General features: G+C 35.9%; 1 long non-coding RNA gene across 1 annotated transcript; it reads right to left on the reverse strand.

Annotated features, from left to right (window-relative positions):
• Positions 1-2,614: 2,614 nt before the first annotated feature.
• On the reverse strand, positions 2,615-5,733 carry LOC113327162. The gene is made up of 3 exons (XR_003348828.1): positions 5,522-5,733; positions 3,662-3,882; positions 2,615-2,839 (listed from the first exon to the last, which is right to left on the reverse strand). It is a non-coding gene; the product is annotated as an uncharacterized LOC113327162 (long non-coding RNA).
• Positions 5,734-23,269: the final 17,536 nt, after the last annotated feature.

The following is a 23,269-nucleotide window of genomic DNA, read 5'->3' on the forward strand; positions in this document are numbered from 1 at the left end:
GACAAATTTATTGCACAAAAGCAGACTTAGAGGAGACAACAAGTTGCACCACTGGTAGGTTTTGATTGTTGAGAATATGGTTTAACTTAAGACGATCTGCATGGCCGGGCACCACAAGTTTTTCGAATTTCTCCTTTCTTGCCTGCAAGAACTTGAATAGCACCCATCTTCAGCGTGTAATACCTCCAGAATATTAGTAGTTGGAGGAAGGCTCATAACCGGGTTTCCTTCAAATTTGTGCCTGTAAGAACTTGAATTGTATTTGCTCTCTTAATCTAATTATGAGTGCCTTTTAGTTAATCTAATTATGAGTGCCTTTTAGCTAGATTGACAACATTAGTGGTTGGTGTGCGTCTGTAGTCTGTACCTTGCCATGGAGCCGACACACACTTTCGTTATAAATAAATTTTACTTTTAAAATGTTTCACTATTTAATGGCCCAGCATGATTTGATGAGCAGCACCTGTTTTGCAACTTAGCTTACACATACAGTCATTTTAGTCTTGATTGAGGTTTTAGGTTTGTATGATGTGCACAGTTCAGTTCATTGGACCAAGAATTTACATGTAAAACAAATGCGGAACCTTATGTTATTCTTGGATGGATTTGCAGAGGTGACAAACATTTTAATTTGTAAGACAAATCTTCAAAGCATGCAAGTTTGTCCTACTCCTTAGATTCACTGATGAATTTTAAAGGGAAAATTTAGAGGTTTATGAATCATAAGAAATTTCCATGGAAGAATGAATTCTTGCACAGTCCCTTGTCATCGAAAGATCAAAAGAGATTCAAAACTCTATTGAAAACCATGAGTTTATCTTTATTTTGGTATAAGAGGCCAAATGCTTTGTCTGTACCTCGGTGTCATTTAGCTCTTTAATAGACAATAAGCATTCTAGTACATTTTTGCACTCTATATTCAAGTAGCATGATTGAGATTCTTTTTTCTGCACATCAATATCGCCCAACTTTTACATACTGCTTTTTGCTAGCACTATGTACGTGTTTATTCAACCAACAGTGTTTGTTTTCTTTTACTTCGTTGTTGACTACTTTTTTTTTTCTTTTCTATCTTTCATCGCAAATCCTATTGCTCTTTAGACTTTTTTAGTTTGATTATCTTTTGATTAATCTTATCCTGTAACAAATTTTCAAGTCCAAGCATGCATGGTTTCACATTCCTAGTCATTGGCAGCTTGTCTAATTTGGAATCTATTTCTCTGCTCCAATTCCCCACTCTATAGCTTTAGTTTAGTGGACTCCAGCCCTGGCTTACATGCAAATGTTCTAGTGTCTTTGAGAGAACAGAAGGGAAATGCTGCACATTTAACCATTGGCAATATGAATTTACATTTTCACGTTACAATTTAATCAAGCCAATTCAAGGAAACACAAATATCAATTCAGAGAAATTTATTACACAAAAGCATTGCCTCTTCAGATTTTCCTTTAATGGGCCATATTGGTTTATTTGAAGGTAGTGCCTACATTCTTTTTAGTGAAATCAATCATAATGGGCCATATTGGTTTATTTTAAGGTACGTGAGTAACCATTTTGGCGTCATTATCTGTAACAGAGTCATTTGAAGAAAAGAAATCAATCATAAGATTTTCCAAAATCACAAAATTATTTGAACCTTCATCATAATTCAAATAATGATGACCTGATAGGTTTGTTAAGCATATTTGTTCTTCTTAGTCCATTATACGGGTTAAGTCAAGCAAGATTATGGAAGTCGCTTTGGCCAGTGACCGCGAGACGTAAGATTATGAATTTTTTGGAGGACTAGATATTTATTATTAGATTTATTATGAGTTTATTATTAATTAAAATAAGTATTTCATTATCATTAGAATTTCTCACAGAATTTGCTTTAGGATTTGTTTTCTTATTTTCCAAGTAATGTAGCCTATAAATAGGACATTTCCATTCAATAATAAGAACAAGAGAATTATTAAGTAAATTGCTACTCTTTAGTTTATTAATTTAATCATGATCTTTTGAGCTTGAATCTGGTTGTTAATTAAGAAAGAAAACCGTTTCTTAATCAATTGGTATCAGAGCAAGTTCGCTCATATCCCACTTCCGCGGCTACTTCATATCACCATTACCACCTCCACAGTCGCTTGAGTCCACCTTCATTACTCATTAACCGGATCCATCGTCAAAAGGAAGGAAGAAAACAAAATAAAAAGATAAAAAAAAAAAATGTCGTCAGCTTTGTTCTCCATCAAGTGCGACATATCAAGACAATTGGAAGGCTTCTCATTACAAAGGTTGGGTGGAAATTATTGTTTGGTTGGTTCAGTTAGTTTCAGTTTGCATATTTCTTTGCTCAGTTCAGTTTGATTTAGGGGAAAAATACTGTTCAGTCCAAAAATCATTCCAAATGTATAGTTTAATCCACTCCGAGTCAATTAGGTACAAATTAATCCAAAAATATGGAAAGTACACTAATAACCCTAATTATTTACCATTTAGTCAAAATATTTGTAATTTAGTCCACAGTGACTCATGATGATGTCAACAATTTTAAATAATATAAAAAATAACTAAAAACAATTTATCTTTTGAACCGCTCGTCCAAAATCGACAAACTTTATATATTTGGAGAACATTTTTTGAGAGTTACAAAAGGAGTACCCATATGACTATATAATTTTCATTTTTAAATTTTTTTTATTTACATTGGTGTGTACAATAATGTACACCACTGCAAAGATCCAAAAAATCCATGATAGCCAAACTGCCACCCTAATCGCACAGACTGAGAAAAATACCAAGCCAATCTCCAGTTGGATAACATCCATATTTGCAGAGGTAAGTTTAGCAGATAACCTGCATCGAGGACAAACCAATGAACATAAGAAATCGAAACTTGGAAAGAAAGTGATTATCCTTTCACCAACATCCACATAAGAAAACAAAACAAGAAAACGACCAAAATAAAAAGTTACTTAGTTTATGGTCAGAGACACAATCCATGTGGGCATTACTACACAAACTTAATACGCATTCGAAACATCCCAGTACAGTGATTCATTGCACTTTACCAAAAAGGAGATTACTAACATACATAACAGATCAATCATACTCATACCCAGACCTACTTTTTCATGAGAAGTATATTGGCGCATCAATATATTCATCCCTGTGAAACATTCCTAAAACCGATCCTTCATATTCACAAAAAAACCTACTTTTTCATTGAAAATACATTGGTGCACTAATATGTACACCTCTGCAAAACATGCACAAAATCGATCATTCATATTCACACTCGGGCAACACTTTTTCATGGAAATTATACAGGTACACCAATGTGTACACCCCTGCAAAACATGCAGAAAAACGATCATTCATAACCACACACACACACACCTACTTTTACATGGGAATTACAGAGGTGCACCAATACGTACACCGCTTAAAAACATGCATAAAGCTAATCATTCACAACCGCACACAAACCTATTTTTCATGGGAGTTACTTCCCACAGGTGCACCAATATGTACACCGTTGTAAAATAAAGAAAACGCATTTTTCCATAAGATCTACACAGGTGCACCAATATGTACACCCCTATAAAACATGCACAACACCAATCATTCATATTAACAATCAGCAAGTTTATAACTATATACACATTAGCTACGTACCTCTATTATTGTGAATGTTGTACGAAGTTTCTCCTCTTTCTCCTTATTATGAACCATTAAAAGAAGTTGTAACCTATCCAAGTCTTCTCTTTGCATGCTGACACACAAAATTCCAGTTCCATGCTTTATAATAACCGTCATCGCTTTAGGATTTGTTAATCTGATGTCATTATTAAATCTCATTCATTTTCTCTATCGTCATCATCAACAACAATGACCATCTGCAAGATAGACTCAAAAAATCAAATTAAATCATGGGAAACTCGATCATTCCATTTCAGACCCAATTCCGATCTAAGGGTACACCAATATGTACACTTGTATTACAGGTGCACCAATTTGTTCACTTGTCTTACAGGTGCACCAATATGTACACTTGTATTAACAATCAACATGTGTATACTAGTTTATACACCCTAGTTATTTACGTATATATTAGCTTAATGAGTCATTTTACCACATATGTACTAGTTTGTACACCCTAGTTATTTAGGAAAGCGTAAGCATAAAGAGTCTTTTTTTCACATGTGTATAAGTATGTACACCCTAATTATTTACCTCAAAACATGCACCATTTTCATATAATCACGACACAGAATTTTGAGTGCAAAAATACTATTCATTGGGACATAACTAGAACAACGAACTTAAATTAAATATGCTTGTATGCGAACAAATTAACAAAAAAAAATTGATTGCTGGTGGTCAGGAAATGGAAAAGACATATAGTACTTTCGATTTAATTCTAGAAAACAAATCCAAAAGAGTTTCATGAAACACAGAATGTCAAACCGTCATCACATGAATTCAGGACTTAAATCACAATACTTAAAAATAATTTTCAAACATATATAAATACAAAGGGGATGCAAGTATAACAAGTGACTGTTCTATGTAAACGAATCGAAATCATCATAATCCTAAACAGGCAAAAGTTGTAGTGAATCTATGCTACTAACGGAACTCACAACCATCGGGAATTTATGTACCAAAAAATGGTCCAAAGAAAATGAGCTTCTAACAGAAAAAAAAAAAGAAAATAAAAAAAATCACAAAGCACCTAGCTTAACATAGAATGGAGAATCCATACCATGATAACACCAATCAGAGTTTTTATTATTGACAACTAAATATACAATTTAAAGAATAAAAAACTTGCATTAATTAACAATAAATAAAAGTTTCATAATCACCAAAATCAACTAAAGCTCTTGTTAATTAACAACACACAGAGAATTTAATTGGAACTATTAAAGCATTGAAACAAATTAACGAATAAGTTAAAGAAATTTTGATTTCTTATCAAGCATGTGTTGTTCCTATTGCAAGAAAAGTATTTCAAGCCGTTACCGTCATTCCCCTTAGTTATATTTTCATTCTAGGATGGAATAGTAAGAAACATATAATGTTAATAGATTTTAAAACACTTGGCCAATTAAGAGATAGTTCTGTATCAAAATATCCACCAATGTGCGACATCTATAAATTTAACGCGATACATGTGGAGGCATATCAAAAATATCAAATATGGAAACGCGTACATGAAATGCATATGAAGAAACTTAAATTAAGCCCATATGCCTGTTTTCAAGTCCTCGGGAAAAACTTCTAAATTATCCCGTGTTTGAAAGTATTTCATTTTCAAAATTAGTTGATGGGTAATGAAGATTCAGATTCGCTGATTATAAATATGAAATCATATTTTAAGATCGAAAAAAAAGATTGGGAGATCAATCAAATCTTATACATGAACCCTAAAAAAATTTAATGAATTGTTTCCGGTAAATTATAGGTCAAAATGAAATAACGATGAGATAATCTTAGGTTGGAAGGAAATAAAAATTTAAGAAGAAAAAATACCTCTCTCTCACAAATTTTCAGTGAGTCATTGGATTTCATCTTCAGGAATAGGGAAGATGATTACAAATATCATCTTCAACTATAAGTAATTTCTTCTTCAGGAAAAAAGATCAGACCGATTGGTGTTTACGATCATAATAAGAGAAAAACAGTAACCAAAATCAAATTTAAACCTGAAAAACTTTCTCCATCAAAAATCGTCTCTCTCTAACGGTTTCTTCTACAGACGAAAAATCTCAGATCTAGAATAAAAGTATTGAAATGTAGATTCAAATACTGAAGGATATTTTGGGTAATAAAATAACGTAAGAAATATAGGATCGGTGAGAATTTGGGCTGACTCGTCCATATTTGGACTAAACTATTGGAGGCGGGGATTTTTCGAACTAGAGAGTACTAGGCCTGAGATGAGTGGACTAAAACGTTCGAAGCCCAATAACATTGGGACTAAACATCAATTTCTACTTGATTTAGTTTGCATAATTCCATGAGCTTGGGCTTCTGTTGCTGACATAAAAACGTCCCTTTCCATGTCTTCGGATACAACCCATAACGGATTGCACGTATTTCTATGTCTGGAGTATACAAGTTTTTCTTCCCATCGTCCAGTACTCCTACATGCATCACCGCATACCATCACATGCATTCCAACACATCTTCACCATCACTTAGGAAACCCTAACCCTAGATGGCCAGTATTTTCCATCTTAGTTCCCAAAAGTAGGGGTGAGCATTTTATCCGTAATCCACGGGTTTAACCGGGACCAACCGTACTTTTGCGGATGGATGCCCGGACCATTCACTAATGGGTTGGACGCGGATGAGATTTTTGAAATCCAACGGATTACGGATTGGGCCCGGATGCAACCTTGAAAATCTGTTGGACATCCATATCCATTAGATTAAGGACATTTATATAGTTTCTAGAAAATATATAGATAGTTTGGAATTTTTATGGTGTTTGCTTGGAGTGTTGTCCATGGCACTTCTATATTTATATACATATATAAAATGTGTAGGTTGTATAAGAAGTCATTTATATTGATTTTATTTTTTCATTATAAATTTTAACTAACACAAATCCATTGGATTATCCGCACCCAATCCGTTCATCCGTGCATCCATTGGATGCAAATCTGTTGGATGTTGGATTGGATGCGTATGCCAAATTTGAAATCCGTAGTGGATTGGATTGGATCCGGATGAGGTGAAAACCGGTCCATACCAGCCCATTCTCACCCCTACCCAAAAGTTACATCTGTAGCCAGCGGCCCAGCGCCAACAGCGGTACCCATTCATCTAAGCCCGTGGAGCCCACAGTTAAGCCCATTAACTGTGAAAACAACAACAAACCCCACGTTCCATCTTATCTCAATTATTGTGCCGATGTGTCTTGGTACAAAAAATACCGAACCAAAAATCAATCTCCAGTACTTCCGATTTTTGATGGATCAGAGGCAGTTGAATCATACTTTGAGTCTAATAATATTGAACCACATCGGAAAACTGCGATAGCCGTTGCACATCTCGAAGGGAATCCATTAAAATGGTATAAATGGGAAACTCTTTATATGGGATATTGGTATAAGTTATTGTGTGGCATATATCTAAGTTTGGAGAGATGACTTACGAGAAGTAGCAAGCGGCTAAAGCACTTATATATGAGAAAATTGAAGCAGTTCATGATTTCAACTCTATATCATCAGACATATTTGTAGAGGTTGAGGAGAAGAAAACCAAGTTGTAGTTGTATCGAGATCGGACATTGGGGTCAAGGTCCTATTTAAGGAGGGTGGGACGATAAGCCCACGCTTGGAGCCTATGTGTGCATATACAGTGGACTTTGATGGAAAAGTCTCATATAAGGAGGGTGGAATGATAAGACCATGTCTTATTGGCTATGTCGACGTTGTTGACCTGATACGTCGGTTAAGCATATTTGTAATTCTTGGTCCATTATACGGGTCAAGTCTAACAAAATTATGGAAGCCGCCTTGGCTAGTGACTGCGGAACGTCAGAGTATGGATTTTATGGAGAACTAAATATTTATTATTAGATTTATTATGAGTTTATTATTAATTAAAACAAGTATTTCATTATCATTAGGATTTCTCGTAGGATTTGCTTTAGGGTTTGTTTTCTTATTTTCCAAGTAATGTAGCCTATAAATAGGCCTTTTCCATTCAATAATAAGAACAAGAAAATTATTAAGCAAATTGCTACCCTTTAGTTTATTAATTTCTTTGAATCATGACCTTTTGAGCTTGAATCTGATGGACGTTGGTTAAGAAAAAAATCATTTCTTATCATACTCCTCGAGTTAGCAGCTGTCAAAATTTTTGTTATAGGGAGAACCAAATAAGACTTCGGAAGAACCAAATGTGGTAAAACTCTTAACCATCTAAATTAGACAATTTCTTAATACAAATCGAGATTTTAATGTATCTGAGTCTGACGATTCCCGGTTGGTGATGGTTCCACAAGATTGTAACCAAGAACAAACTGGCGATGCTTATTTTATTTTTGCAACATTCATGATTTATCCGATTCTCGAAGGCTAAATGAACGATTATTCAGTAGGTTTACCGGAACCAACAATAAACAACAACTTCATGAGTAGTTATATGACAAACTATTGACAAACTTAAATTGTCAAACTGTACCTTCAAAATATCGAAATGAAACTATAATATTATGATGTGGATCGTTCAATGGATATAAATCATTTATATCAATCGCGTAACTATATCATTCATAGATCAACAAGTCCGGTTTCTTCTCTCGAAAATAGTCCACAAATTGATTAGTACATTGACATTGATTAAGGAGCAACCATACATTACTAGATCACTTTCAAATTTCAAATCCGATAATATCTCAATAATTAATTTTACTATAAGAGTAATAACATATTGTACTTCTTTAGGTGATTTTAAAAATCGCTCCATCTTTCTGTATATAGAACGCGGTCCGCGAGTTATAAACCCAGAGGTGTCACCATCCTTCCACAAAAAACCCATCAAAACAAAAGTAACACAAAAACCCCATCAAAACAAAATTAACACAAAAACCCTAAATTTAAATGTTGGTTTCATTAAATTTTATTTTGGTTTCATCAAATTTTATGATGAAACCAAAATAAAATTTGATGAAACCAACATTTAAATTTGGGGTTTTTGTATCAATTTTTAAAAATTTGGGGTTTTTGTATCAATTTAGTTTACGATGGAGTTTTAATGGATCCCAACATTTGAGTGGGGTTTTTGTACCACCAGTTTGGTCACCTTGGGTTTTTATGACTAGTTTTTATAATCTTTACCGAGAACATACATAGACAAAGACAAATCAAAATGACAAGGAAGCAAAATAATTTTGTGTTTGAATTTTTGACTAGCGGTAATGAAAAAAAAAAGTAACAATATTAATTCCAAACACGAAATCGGTTAATATTTTGAGAGAAAGTTAAGAAAGAAGAAAACTATGATGGAAACATATGGGTTCCTACTGGAACACATACGTAAAATGGTGCACCATATATTAAAGAGTCACTGATAAACATGCATATATACAGCGTTAAATTTTTGTACAAGCATTCACTAAGTCTTGGTTATGTTATATATCAACAACTATATTGTTATAATAACAATAAAATATTTTTACCGTGTGTTTAAAATATATTTCATAATTAATAATTTGATAACTAAGGTGGTGTTCCGGTATTGATAATACTTTCTATTATATATAGCTATGTTTGGGGAGAAATGATGGCCACTTCATATGCTCCATGGAACCGCGGTGAACATTACCTCTTCTCTGGTTCTCCCTAGTCTCTTCTCCCACCTTTTGCTTTCTTTTCTTACCATTAGGTTTCAATTCACAGTAAGACCCAAATTCGCCTGGCGTGTTGTTTACCAGACCAGGAGATACAGTAACCATATCGTAAATATCATCAATTACACTCGAATCTCCAAAACCTTGTTGTTACAAGAAATGAAAAAGTTATCTCAGTAACAAGTACAAGAAATCAAAAGATAATCAGCTTCATTAATCATCGTTAATTAATAACATATGACCTTAAGAAAATTGCACTTACTAAAGCAAATTTGGTGGGTTTATTTTTCAGCATCCTCCTTTTTCCTCGGCGACGACGATTAATCGTTCGTGCATCCTGCGTACCAAAAAAAGAAAAGAAAAAAAGGATTATGAATCGAATTGCAAAGAGCTACATATTCATCACAGTCAACAAGCAAGAGCTACAACTCCGACTACATCTTCTTGTTCAACAAACACAAATATCAAATACGTGATGGACGGCTTACTCATCCTCCACATACACTTTGAATATCATTCACTCACAAATCTTAAGGGTTGCTACGATATGTTAGATGAGCTGGGAGGAACTTGTACTTACTAGTTCGAGGGGACAGAGAAATCCTATTAACTTCTTCTACTTCTTCACTTGATCCTCAACGAATTTGTACCAAAGTGAAAAGCCTTACCAAGCAAACCCTACCTCGTGAGATAAAAGGAAACCGAAAAAGAAAAAAAGATTTTAACGAATGGGTTTAACTAACTTTGACAGCTGCTGCTAAGGGGAGAACAAGTTCTATCTAGGGAGTTGACCAAAGACGTAGACATGCTATCTGGATTAACCCGACTAATCAATCCACAGGACTTGTAAGGAGCACTCAAATTTGTCTGCCTGTACTAATCATATTCATATATTCTTGATGTTCTGTTTGAATTCTCTTCTCCCCTAACCAGTCGCTCTTAAGTTTGCAAGCAGGGCCAGAGCCAAGACCATTGAAATAACTACTAGGCAAAAACCTTGTGTACTCATGTCACAAGTTGGATGGAAAGCAAATAAAGGAACTTAAAAACCTTTTTCTATGAAAAATTAGAATGATTTTTTTAGGGACCACTAAAATTTTGAAGGGGACCATTTTTTCATTTTTGGTAGGTCGTTATGAAGTAAAATTCAACACCTCTTATCCACATATTTTAGTTAATGGCCAAAATATCGTTATATTATTTTAATTATTGTCTTTTTATTCAACTTATATTTTTATTTATTTATTTTATTAACATTTTCAGTTTTTTTAAAATTTTTTATTAGGTGCGGTAAGGCTAAAGTTTTTTTGTCTTAACCAAATTTTATGGAAGTAGTTTGAAAGTAACATGAAGAAAATTCAGTTAGGAGAAAAAAATGCAACGTAACAGAGAGAATAAGATATCCTCTTTTTATACACAAGGGATCAACGACTATATTTTCAAAAGAAAAAAAAAGTCGTTTGAGCAAAAAAAAAATGTCTGGTACCAATCGGATTATATATAGGCATCGGTCTACGTGTGCATTAACATAAATAAATCGTGGTTGGCTACATGTTTTCGGTTACTTTGTTGTTGAGTCCTTGTTTTCTTTTCATCTTAATGTTTCTCTTTAGAATTTTGGTTGAGAATTAGAATATGTTCACCTTAATCTTATCCATCACAAATTGTAGTTGTAATGCACGATTCACATTCCAAGTAAAATTTTTTTGATCGATCAAAGAGAATAAATTAAAAAGCACACAAACCATGTGCAGGCGATTACAAACGAAAGAGAGCGAAAATCCCAAAGAAAAGACAACAACAAAAGAAAGCTAAAGCCACAAATATTCAAGGTACACAGAGAATCAACCAAAGAAGACATAACTTGAGGTACCTGAACATCAAAACTCAACTTACAAACCAATAAGAAGACAAGTATCTACTATTAGTTAGTAGACTCGTCAACATCCTCTATAACTAACCCATCATGATTTTTTGCGAGATCACCAACCATTTTTCACGATTTTTCTTTAAAAGGGGAAAGTCTAAACCCCGTGAAGAACCATACTCCAAAAGTTCGTTAGCTGAAACCTTGTCCGGAACTTTAGATTTTGGAATGTTTTTCTTTTTTGTACTTAGAGTACCACTTGGGAAAATACCTGTTACTTTGGAATTGGAACCAAATTTCTTATTAGCTCTTAAAGATGGCTCGGAAAAAGACGACCTTGTGATGTTCATCTCTGAATCTCCTAAAGATGGTTGAGAAGTGGCAACCTCCTCTTCTTCTTCGATTCCATGAAACCTATTATGAGTTTCAAATCCAGGGGGAATAGAGGGATTAGTACAAGATGTGCTTGCACCTTCCACAACTGGTTTAACATTCATGACTATGATGCCATTTCTTAGGATTTCTTTTTCATGTGAAACCTCCCTTCTGATTTTTGTAGCAACTTCTCTAGCATCTTTTCACATTCATGTTCTGAAAACAAGACTTCAAAAGGATTTGGATCACAACTCGGAAGGCTTGAGTATCCCATCTTTCCTGAAATCTTATTTCTTTTGATGTAGCTTTTCCACTGCTCGGTACATGGATTGGAAGGCATATCTGCCTCTCCCGCCACACACGAAGCTCCAGCTGATTGAAAACTTGCATTAGGGTCTCGAACTTCCTGAGGAGGTTGCTCTCCATTTATAATTGAAGTTTGATCTTTATTTCCAATTGCAACTAAATTCACATCTTGAATGCCCTTATAAACCCTTATAGCCTTCAATTTAGGTGCAATGTTAGAAACGCACTTTGCACTTGTGTGACCAAAGCTTTTACAATGTCCACAAGATCTAGGTCTCCATGGATATTCGACCATCACTTCAAACTTCTCATTGTCGATTTGGTAAGGAAGAACTGTCGAATAAGTGCAGTTTGCATCTACTTATTGATTATGATTTTTTGATTGTCGTTGTTTTTTTTAGTAAATAGGATTCGAACTCTAAGACTTGTTAAGATTAATTTTAAAGGAATAAAATAGAGAGTTACTGGGTCTAGGATTCGGCCAAACTCATATCAATAGGTTCAATTATTCATTCTCAAACAATTATCGCTCGACAAATAAAACAATATCGACTCTTATTCTTGCCAAGGTAGATTCTCCAAACATTAGTTATAAATCGTAAGCATGGGACATCAAACATCTAAGCAAGCATGACCCATCTAATAAAATAATAATTAATTTTTTCAAATCATAATTCTATTTTAATTAAGTGAAAAAGTCAAATAGAAAATAAAACAAATTCACCCATGTATGAAGTCCGGCTTCCTCCGTCGACCCAGTGTTGGGGTCTAGCTTCTCATGATAAAAACACACTCAAAAAAATATGATTTATAGCTCAAATGGTGTTTTTATTAATAAAACAATGAATCTGCAACGCTGTATAGGCGTTACAGAACAACATTTGTTGCAAACTGAAGCTACTTGTTACAATGGACTGTTACAAAATTTAAGACGCTAGGATGTTGGAAAAATAAGACACTAGAAATAACGACTGCAGTTTGCAGTCTTATTTTCTTCGTGGCCTATTCTTCCTACAGGTGATGATTCACTCTGCAACCTCCTCTTTTACCCTCAGTCTCTACCCCAAACTCTCGACGTCCCTTCTCTTCGACTCTGCTGACTTATTTATACCCAACAACACCGAGATATTCCCCACTGAATGCGAATAATCCCGTAGTAATTATGTTTATCTTCCACGGTCTGTTGTGAGAATAATCTTCCTTCTTTAGCTCCATCACGCGTCTGCATGATTGCAGATTCACTCCTACACGCTTCTGTTGACCACGACAGCTCGTTCTCAAATAAAAACGGAAAGAAAATCTCACCAACTCTGCTCGGGATTAATGGAGTGTATCTTCTCAGCACGTACACCCTGTTTTCTTCTCTCGGATGATGTGGCCCAATTTTACTGGTTCTGATGCGATTACCAGTCCTGTCCGAGCGTAACAGGCCTTATCCAACTGATTGCAGCGTTTTAATCTCACTAGAAATCTTCCAAATTCAAAACATCAATATCGGGTTTATCGAAACACGTAACTCCCTGATTTATTCCATCTGACGTTCCAGCCAATTCTAACCCAAACCATTGATCATACCATGCCTTAAAAACTTAATCAAGTCGTCCCGTGAAATTTTAGCCATATTGAGTCTCACTCAAACTTCTCTAGAATCAAAACCCTAACTCTAGCAGTTCAAAACCAGTATTCCCGCCAAAACTGTTCTTGCTGCTTCCATCAATCGTTGATTATCCACACAAATATAACTGAAACAAAGCACGTCACCACGTCTGTTTAGTCCCTAGGAACAAACCCATTTGATTTCATCCATTTAGTCTCACTATAAGACCTCCAAAATCGAAACCCTAATTCTGCTGCCATTTTCCGGCTAAAAACAGAATTTTGAATTGTTGAAGATGAAGTGCCCCTATCCTGAACTGGGGTGCGAATACCAGATGCCTTTTGGGGTGACCTGGGGTGCCCCTTAGTAATTGAGGTGCCCCTTATCCAACGGTGATAGTTCGAATAACACGTGTCCTCTGGGGTACAAAAATCACTTTTCGAGCAACTTTCTCCATAAGAGCTTATTTCACAAGAATACCGACAAACAAGTTTATTAGTGATAAAATGAGTCCCAGTTAATGTATTTATGGGTGAAAATGCGTCGCACTTTCGTGCTCATCAAATTCCCCCACACTTACATTTTGCTAGTCCTCGAGCAAAAACAGAAAACTGACCCGCTACACAGCTGGTCATATAATAAGAGACAGAGAGAGACCCGCTACACAGCTGGTCATAATTAGTTTTTTTTTTTTTTGTTTTTTTGAAGACCCGCTACACAGCTGGTCATAAAATGCAAGAAAAAAGAAAAGACCCGCTAGACAGCTGGTCATGACCCTAATAATAATTTTTTTTATATATATAGACCCGCTCACAGCTGATCATTATTATTTTTTTTTTTATTTCATTTTTTTTTAATTTTTTTTTGGAGACCCGCTACACAGTTGGTCATAAAATGCAAGGAAGTTCCTGAAAAAGAAAAGTAAAACGTTAACCACTCCCCCACACTTAAACATTACATTGTCCTCAATGTAATTGAGTCATCCAATGCAAAATTTAAGATGAGAAATCCATAAGATGAAAAAAAGTAAACGAAAATATAAAAATAAAAATAAAATAAAATACACCTACTAGAATGTACAAAAAAGGATCCCCAAAATTAACAACCTGGAAATTTGGGGATCGACCCAAAATACAACATTTGTGAATGACGACTTCACACTTATGTTATAACGATGCAGAGACACTGAAACTATCAAAAGCAAAGATTTAGCCCTAAACCAAGTTTTTACTGCACAAGGAAGTGCGTAAAGAACAAAATATGGGGATGCTATTGGGACTGGGAAATTGTCAATTGGCTCATGCACGGTATTAGAAACAGGGACGTCCTCTGGGTATTTGGATGCAAAGTATTCCAACAAAATTTTTGAAGCACATAATTTTAACCCTGAATTAGGTAACTTTTGGAAGTCTAGGGGACTAGAAACAACCTCTAAGTTGGGTGAAAGATCTTACGAGATAGGTTCTTCTAATAAATTAGACGAATCATCTACACAATCATTCACAGGGTCATCTATATATTCAGTATGGTACAAAGAGTCACTACATGATTCATCATCATCATCAGCAAATAATCTTTGACATTCAAGAACTCTCAATCTTTGTTCCAAACTAGATGGTGTGTGTTTATAATACTTCTCGTATATCTCTAAAAGAGATTCTTCACTTACCACATGTGGACCAAAAACTCCATACGGTTGCCTCTGCATGTATTCACCAAGCGTCATCTCAGATGAGGATGCATGCTGATTTGAATTTCTACGCTTATATTCTGCTAATGTCATCTTAGGTGACGTCTCCTCGGAAGAAGTCATCATCCTCAAAAATTCCCTGAAAAGAAATACAAAAAGAAACACATAAAAAGAAAAAAAAATAATCTAAAATAAAATGAAAATACTTTACAAATAATAATAAAAATAAAATAAAAAAATAAACCTAAAAATTAATCTAAAAACAAATCCTCGTCCGCGGCGCCTAAAATGATTATGATTTTTTGATTGTCGTTGTTTTTTAGTAAATAGGATTCGAACTCTAAGACTTGTTAAGATTAATTTTAAAGGAATAAAATAGAGATTTACTGGGTCTAGGATTCGGCCAAACTCATATCAATAGGTTCAATTATTCATTCTCAAACAATTATCGCTCGACAAATAAAACAACATCGACTCTTATTCTTACCAAGGTAAATTCTCCAAACACTAGTTATAAATCGTAAGCATGGGACATCAAACATCTAAGCAAGCATGACCCATCTAATAAAATAATAACTAATTTTTTCAAATCATAATTTTATTTTAATTAAGTGCAAAAGTCAAATAGAAAATAAAACAAATTCACCCATGTATGAAGTCCGGCTTCCTCCGTCGACCCAGTGTTGGGGTCTAGCTTCTCATGATAAAAACACACTCAAAAAAATATGATTTATAGCTCAAATGGTGTTTTTATTAATAAAACAATGAATCTGCAACGCTGTATAGGCGTTACAGAACAATATTTGTTGCAAATTGAAGCTACTTGTTACGATGGACTGTTACAAAATTTAAGACGCTAGGATGTTGGAAAAATAAGACACTAGAAATACCGACTGCAGTTTGCAGTCTTATTTTCTTCGTAGCTTATTCTTCCTGCAATTGATGATTCACTCTGCAACGTCCTCTTTTACCCCCAGTCTGTGCCCCAAACTCTCGATGTCCCTTCTCTTCGACTCTGCTGACTTATTTATACCCAACAACACCGAGATATTCCCCAATGGATGCGAATAATCCCGTAGTAATTATGTTTATCTTCCACGGTCTGTTGTGAGAATAATCTTCCTTCTTTAGCTCCATCACGCGTCTGCATGGTTGCAGATTCACTCCTACACGCTTCTATTGACCACGACACCCTGTTTTCTTCTCTCTGATGATGTGGCCCAATTTTACTGGTTCTGATAGGATTATCAGTCCTGTCCGAGCGTAACAGGCCTTATCCAACTGATTGCAGCGTTTTAATCTCACTATAAATCTTCCAAATTCAAAACAGCAATATCGGGTTTATCGAAACACGTAACTCCCTGATTTATTCCATCTGACGTTCCAGCCAATTCTAAACCAAACCATTGATCATACCATGCCTAATAAACTTAATCAAGTCGTCCCGTGAAATTTAAGCCATTGAGTCTCACTCAAACTCCTCTAGAATCAAAACCCTAACTCCGCCAGTTCAAAACCAGTTTTCCCGCCAAAACTGTTCTTGCTGCTTCCATCAATCGTTGATTATCCAGCCAAATATAACTGAAACAAAGCACGTCACCACATCTGTTTAGGCCCTAGGAACAAACCCATTTGATTTCAGCCATTTAGTCTCGCTATAAGACCTCCAAAACCGAAACCCTAATTCTGCTGCAATTTTCCCGCCAAAAACAGAATTTTGAATTGTTGAAGATGAAGTGCCCCTATCCTGAACTGGGGTGCGAATAGAAGATGCCTTTTGGGGTGACCTTGGGTGCCCCTTAGTAATTGAGGTGCCCCTTATCCAACGGTGAGAGTCTGAATAACACGTGTCATCCGGGGTACAAAAACCACTTTTCGAGCAACTTTCTCCAAAAGAGCTTATTTCACAAGAATACCGACAAACAAGTTTATTAGTGATAAAATGAGTCCCAGTTAATGTATTAATGGGTGAAAATGCGTCGCACTTTCGTGCTCATCACTTCTACACATACTCTAGCATATGACATCATAGTTTTCATTTTTGTTTGTGAATCAGTCATGATTGGTTTTCCAACAATACTATCTAATCTTATAAATCCCATTTCAATCCAAATATGAAGTGGTACACCTATAAGATTAATCCAGATGGGTACAATATTAGTAGCTTCAATTTGTTGTTCAATAAAGGGAGACCAAGGTCTGATGATGAGCAACTTACTAGCAATGAACACATAACCCATCTCTAAGATTTTAACTTTGTCTCCATCATTAACGAATTTAAGTAAATATGCTTGATAACCATACATCGACATAGATAAATCTCCTAGCAGTTAAATTCTCTTTAGGAAATGGAAAAGACCATTTTTTCCCTACAAAATGCCCAAAAACAAAAGATTCACAAACCTTGACGGATGGGTTGAGATCCCTTGATGAGAAGACAGCTCTCGATTCACCATCAATATATTTGGGATCTTCAAATTTCAGTTTTAAAGAATTTGCAAATGCACTGGGGGTCTAAATTTTTCCGGACCAACAAGATCTCTGATTTTGGTTTGAGGTGTTATTTTCCTCAAGAAAACCATCTAACGCTGCAATTAAAGGAGCAAAGTTAGAAAATCCAAGGTTGATGTCTTGGATTATGTTGCAGCACCAACACCTTAGTCTCTACTACCTTATTTAATATTTCCCTGTTTAGTTATTACTTTCCTTAGATAGGCAATTTCCTTTAATTCATCTAGTTTAGTTAGAAGTCATTTAGTTTTCTTTAATTACTGCAACTTAGGTAACAAGTTATGCTACATATAAATATGCTAGCCTTGTGTTACGTAAAGACCATCAATCAATAACAATTAAGTTTAATTTTAGTTTGTTTTCTTTACAAAGCTGGTGGCTAACCCCCAATCAAAAGGTTTATCCGGCTCTTTTTCTCTTGTGCTAAGTTTCACCTATGATAAAAATCCAGAATCCTAACACCTGGATCAGAGCAGGTTCATTTCAATCTCCAAAAATCGACCAATTTTTTTTTAAGGTTCTTTCTTTTACTCACAATGTCTTACACAGAAAATTTGAAAACCGTGCATGAAGGTATTGAAGTCTTAACAGACAACATGTACAGTCTTTTTGACACTATTACTAACCTTCATATTCTTGATGAAGAGACTCAAAAGAAGAAGATGGCAGATAAGTTGTTGCTACGAAAACTAGAACGTACTGCTCTCTCCACACAACTTTCCACAAGCATAGAAACCTCTTTCCGCAACATATTTAGAGAATTTGTACCTCTGCTACAACAACGTCCTGGTGCTGCAAATCCTCCAGCACCTCCACCACCAAATCATGGTCAACAACAGCAACTACGCCCTAATATCAAGTTTCCTAACTTTTCTGGTGACGATCCTGACGGCTGGATTTTCAATGCAGATCAATATTTTAGTGTATACAATGCTTGATGCTATTAAACTTATTCTAGCCGTTGCACATCTTAAAGGTGAGGCAAACCAGTGGTTTAGATGGAGAAGAACCCAAACTGAGATTACTACATGGGAACAATTTTGCACTTTGGTTCGTGCAAGATTTGCTCCAGAAAAATTCGTGGATGTTTGATAGACGCATTTATGTGTCTAATTTGTCCTCAATGTTTCGTATTGTTAGTACTCGTTTTCGTCCTTATCATGGTTTTTTGTGTGTTTGTAGGTATTTTTTGGAAATAAATATTTTTGGAAATTTCGGCTCGAAAACTAGCCCGGGGCACCCTTGGAGGACACGTGTTATTCGGACTCTCACCGTTGGTTAAGGAGCACCTCAATTACTAAGGGGCACCTTCTTTGCTATTCGCACCCCAGCTGTTGGATAAGGGACAACCCTTTCTTCTTCGTTTAAATTTGTTTTGGCGGGAAATTTTCATTCTCAAACTGTGGATTTTTCGATCGGAATTTGGAGGGGTTAGAGGTTAACTCAATCGCTGAAACTTCATGGGTAGACGTGACGTGACAATAGAAAGCTGGTATGGGTGTTCGTTTGAATCAAAAGTGGCTCAATCGTGTCATGGAGTGAAGCAGAGCAACACGTATCTGAGAGAAGTATTTCACGGATTTTCCCAAGCTTTGTTGTTCTTTGCGTGTGCTTAGAAGGATCCATCCACCAGTTAGGCCGTGTTAGAGATAAACAAGGAGAGTTTTGCAGCTGTATACGCGTGAAGAATTAAATCAGGGAAGAAATATTCCCGAATCTTGCATGGATATATTCTTGATTAACTTCCGGATATATTGGAGTTATGAGGAGTAATCCGGGGTCCTGTCGAGTATATATAGAGTCCTGGGGAACCACATAGAGGATGGAGAGTTAGGGGAAGAAAATAGAGGAGTTTGATCGAGTTGTAGAGTTGTTTCTGCTGCTGCAGAAACCCTAGAAGACGAAGAACATAAGACCGACGGAGAGCAGTCGTTTATGTTACAGTGAATGCGACACAAGCAAGGCAGACTTATTTGCTACAGAGTTTGCGACACAGAAACGTGGGTCTTAGAGAAACAATATCAGTGACACATACTGTGGGTCATTCTGGTTTGTAACAAATATAATTGTTACAAACCCGGTTTTAATTTTTGTTCCTCCCTTTTCATCCTTGTAAGCACCTTTTTGAGCAATGAAAAATTCCTTTGAGTGTGTTTTCACCATGAGAAGCTAAACCCCACCACCGGGACAACGGAGGAAGCAACTTTTCATGATTGTGGTAAATGAATTAATTCTTTTATTGACTTTTGGCATAGATTTAATTGCTTTATGATTTCTATTAATTGCTTGTTATTTTGTTAGATGCCGCATGCTTAGTTTTAATTACTTCAGATGCGTCATGCTTTTAACTTACAAATAATATTTTACGAAATCTATATTAGGCAAAGAACTAGAGTCACAACTTCTTTTGTTTGAGCTATATTGTCTAGAAGTAATGACTGAACCACAACAATATGAAAAGTAGTGAAATCCCGAGTCCCGGTCTCTCTTCATCCTGTGAAAAATTTTGTATATATATTTTTCCTTATTTTCTTTATTAAGCTTTAAAACAAATTATCAACAAATTTGAGTGAACGAATCATCTTACTACAACTCAATTGAAAAACACATCAATTTTCTTTATCAATTTTTGGCGCCGCCGACGCGGATTTGTTTATAGATTTGTTTTTAGGTTTTATTTTATTTGTTCTTTTTTACGCGTTTTGGTATTTTTGTTTGCTTTCAGATTTGGAGCTAAGTTTAAGAAAAAGAGAAAGTGCTGAAAAGAAAGGCAAAGTCCAAAGAGGAAAGAAAAGAGAAATCTAAAAGGAGTGAAGAAGATTTTGTAAATAATTTTGTTTTATTTTTTTAGAAACTGTAATTAGGGTTATATTTTTGTAATATTTTTATTTTTGGACCTTTTTTAATTTTGGACTTTATTTTTGGACATTAATTTTTTTTAAACCCTACGGAAGGGTAGTTTTAAATATAAACTATGTGCAGAGAAGGACGACGATTACGATATTGTCTCGGCCCCTCGGGTTCGTACATGACATAGGAGTCGTGGCCCGATTCGACTTCAACGGTTCATCCCCCGTCTGGAACGAGAGGTAAGAATTCTAAACACCTGCGAATCCCCTGTCAGCGGGTTTACTGGATGATTTTGTATGCTTATATGTTGAGGACCTGAAATCGGATTTAATTTTCTAGTAAAGGGCAAGGCCTGGCCAAATCAAGATAAGGACTCGGATTTCATCACCATTTCCTTCTTGCCCGCCTTAGGAACACGTAACCTACGTGAACCTAAGCCTTAAAATATGGACTAGAACGAGACCGATAGGGTAACGAGCTTAATAGGAAAGTCATTCGAAAAATATTGGTTATTTTTTTAAAGCATACTTCGAAGTTCATGATGGTTTCTGTGAGTTGATTGCGTGACTGCGCCGCCTTGTAATGCGGTGAGGCCTTGAGTATCAAAGCTCTACGCAGCTTCCCTCGCCTCTATTCAACTTACTTTGACTCAGATTGATTCCAGAGGGGTTTGCTCAAATTGTAACGAATTCCCTTTCGAAGGATTAGAAGCTGGTCTAGAAGAAATCTAAGTGGAGCCATCATGCTTTTTGTTTGCTATATAAAATAGGCTTGTTGTGGTCGAGTCATCCTTCTTTGTGTTTGTTTAGAATTCCCTTGCAGTTAGGATGTCAAAATGGTATTATAATAGCCAATACAATGAGTATCCGACTGAGCAACTTAGACATTATCCTTTTTATGACCATAGCAAAGCCCGCGGATAAACCCGGCCCGGCCCGTGAAAACCCGCACCCGTCTTGGCTGGTAGTCCAAACAAGCCGGGTTAGGGTTGTAGCAATGTTGGCCCGTAGAAAAACGGGTAAACCCGGACCGGACCGTAAATCCGCGGGTTAAACCCGTATACCCGCAGTTCCACCTCTCCATTCGTCGCGTCACGCGTGTCCTTTCAAGCCCTCACATTTAGTCCAAGTGTCCAACTCCAACAAATAAAATCGAAAAAGAAAAAAAAACCTAGCCCTCACTCTCTTCTTATTCCTCTTTCTTTTTCTTCTTCTCCTCCTTCCATGATCTTCATCTGTTGCGATTCTGTGAACCATGCTATGAAGTGAAATCGTAGATTTGAGATCGAGAGAAACATGAAAAGATTAAGGAGTGATTAACAGTGGTGGTGTGATTCAAGGAGGTGATTCAGACGCAAAGAAAAAGCTAATTCGGGTGTAGTTTATGGTTCTTTGAATTCATAACTAATTACTGTAAAATTGATTATGAATCGAGGAATTAGAGGATGGGTTTAGCCAATTTATTAGTGATGTTCATACTAGTTTCAATTTCTTAAACCACTTCATCTTTTTTCCTTGTTTTCTGAATTTTGTTGGTGTATTTTTTTTGTCATCATACTGAAATCAATCAAGTGATTGTTAATCGTGTTGTCGCTGGTGCTTTTGGGTGTACAATCAGCGGGGGGAGATTTACTGTGTTTGCCATGAAACGATGAATTTGATTCAGCAGTGGTCCTTCATTTTGATAGAGTTTCTGCAAGGTTTGTTAGTATTTATCGGTATATGACAAGTCTGAATGATTTTGTAATTGTGATTTGATTTTCGAAACCTTTTTTTAGCTAATTGGTATTTCAAAATTTTGATCCTAGGGTTTCATTTACATTCTTTTTGTAGTTAGGCTTACTGATTTATGGAATTTTTACCTTTGGTATGTTTCTGTCATAAGAAAAGGCCTCTTCAATGGCAATTTACATTTCAACAGGGATAAGAAGAATTTATGCTGAGATATTAAGGTTTCACTGGTGTTGAATCTGTTGATTGAATTGAATTGAATAAATTAGATGAATGTTAGGTTGCAGCCTTGCAGGGAAGGAGCTTTAGATGGCCTGAACGTGGCCTGAAATAACCCAGAAAACAGAGGAAACTCTGTCAAAATCGATTTCTGCCGAGTTAACTGACCAGAAACCAGCTAACCCGTGAACCCGCAAGCTTTACCCGTTACGGGCGCGGGTTGAATAAATGACCACCCGTGAAGAATATCAACCCGCAGGTTTTGGCCCGTGTTAACCCGAACCCGTGTAACCCGTAACAAGCCAGCCCCGGCCCGCCCGTTTGCCAGCTCTAGTGTGAATAGTTATTGGGAACGCGAAACCTTTGAAGGTTATGGTCCATACCATTTTGAGCCCAATTACTATCCACATACCCACATGTCATACGAGCAAAAAAATCCTTCTATTTCTCTAGAAGAGTTGATAGACGCATTTATGTGTCTATTTTGTTCTCAATATTCTGTATTGTTAGACTCGATTAAGTACTTATTGTGTTATTTTGTGTTTTTGTAGATGTTTTTAGAGAAATAAGCCTTTGCGGCGAAATGAGCTCGAAAAGTAGTGTTTTACACCCCAGGATAATGTACCGGAGGCACCTAAGAAATGCACCGGAAGCGTCCCAGAAATGTCCCGGAGGAACCCAGAAAAATTACTATTTCCAACCCAAAATTACTATTTCCACCCCAATTGCTAAAGGGACACTCGTACAGGATTAGGGGGAGGACACTTTTCT

Source organism: Papaver somniferum, chromosome 1 (assembly GCF_003573695.1).
Source record: "Papaver somniferum cultivar HN1 chromosome 1, ASM357369v1, whole genome shotgun sequence".
NCBI classification, from domain to species: Eukaryota; Viridiplantae; Streptophyta; class Magnoliopsida; order Ranunculales; family Papaveraceae; genus Papaver; species Papaver somniferum.